Source organism: Taudactylus pleione, unplaced genomic scaffold (assembly GCF_031769625.1).
Source record: "Taudactylus pleione unplaced genomic scaffold, aTauple2 ptg000128l, whole genome shotgun sequence".
Lineage (NCBI taxonomy): Eukaryota > Metazoa > Chordata > Amphibia > Anura > Myobatrachidae > Taudactylus > Taudactylus pleione.
Genome location: NW_028284530.1, coordinates 4,669,280 through 4,670,954, shown reverse-complemented (window position 1 = coordinate 4,670,954; position 1,675 = coordinate 4,669,280). Strand labels below are relative to the sequence as shown.

At 43.8% G+C, this 1,675-nt stretch overlaps 1 pseudogene; it reads left to right on the top strand.

The window, feature by feature from the left end:
- The first annotated feature begins 545 nt into the window (after positions 1-545).
- LOC148523755 (RNA-binding protein 7 pseudogene) lies at positions 546-1,202 on the top strand (annotated as a pseudogene).
- Positions 1,203-1,675: the final 473 nt, after the last annotated feature.

Here is a 1,675-nt window from a genome sequence, read left to right as displayed (position 1 = left end):
TTCTTTGTTTTGCAGGAAGCAAATTAGATTACACCTCAGTTATAATTAATTTTTTTTTTGCAGAGCTCAGTTTAAACTAGGGGTGTGCACCGGCCACTTTTCGTGTTTTGGTTTTGGATATGGAGCCTTCTTTGTGTTTTGGATCTGGATTGGTTTTGCCAAAATCACCCTTCCGGGTTTTTTGTTTTGAATCTGTATTTTTTTGGAAAAAACATAAAAACAGCTACAATCAAAGAATTGTTTTTTTTAGTTCCTACACTATTATTAACCTCAATAACATTCATTTCCACTCATTTCCAGTCTATTCTGAGCACCTCACACCTCATAATATTGTTTTTAGGCCAAAAGGTTGCACCGAGGTAGCTGGATGACTATGCTAAGCGACACAAGTGGGCAGCACAAACACGTGGCCCATCTAGGAGTGGCACTGCAGTGGCAAACAGGATGGCAGTTTGAAAAACTAGGCCCCAAAAGGCGGAACTGCATGGTGCTTTATCGCGTCACCCATCGACAGCTGCTGCTGGGCACACAGGGACTCAGGAGAGATGCGTGCCGCCGAGGCTGATAGGACGCTGTTCGTGGGGAACTTAGATCCCAGGGTCACCGAGGAGATCCTGTTTGAGCTATTTCTGCAGGCTGGTCCTGCAATTAACGTTAAAATTCCAAAGGACAAGGATGGAAAGTCGAAACTATTTGCTTTTGTCAATTTCAAACATGAGGAGTCTGTTTCCTATGGAATGAGTTCGTTAAATGGAATCAAACTCTTTGGGAGGCCGCTGAAAATTCAATTCAGATCAGGAAGCAGCCATGGCTCCGCAGAAGCAAATAGCGCAGCCTACTCACCACAAGAAAATGGCAGTTTTACTTGAAACAGTCCATCAACACATTAACGCAGGAAATACTCTGAACTTTCACCTCCTGTTCCAAACTATCAGAGATCTTACTCTTCTCCGGACAATCTTCAAAGACAAGCAATGATGAATAACTTCTATAGGTCAGAAACCCCTCATGGATTCAGCACAGCAATGATGGCCCAACCCAGTTACTCGCCATCACATTATCCGCCTCACCAAAGTCGGTACAGTCATGGATCCGATCATTCTCCCCCACACAGATGTGATTTCTCTTCCAGTCACCAATCCAGTAGAAGCCATAGCTCTCATCCTTATCAAAAGGAGAGTTACCACAGTAGCAGAGACTAGGGATGTGCAGGCTCGGATTAGTTTGGACTTTCCTGCCAGGTTCGGATTTTTCCCGCCAAAAATCGGGTCTCAGAAAGAGGCAAAACGTCATCTTTCATGGACAAACATCATCTTTCATGAACTTTTGTCCAGGACAGCCCCTGTAAAAATTATTTTGATGAAGGGCAGCATACAACCCCTGTAAAAATTAGTTTGATGAAGGGCAGCGTACAACCCCTGTAAAAATTAGTTTGATGAAGGGCAGCGTACAACCCACAGGACAGCGCCTGTAAAAATTAGTTTGATGAAGGGCAGCGTACAACCCCTTTAAAAATTACTTTGATGAAGGGCAGCGTACAACACACAGGGCAGCCCCTGAAAAAATTAGTTTGATGAAGGGCAGTGTACAACCCCTGTAAAAATGACTTTGATGAAGAGCAGCGTACAACACACAGGACAGCCCCTGTAAAAATTATTTGTATTTTGGGCAACGT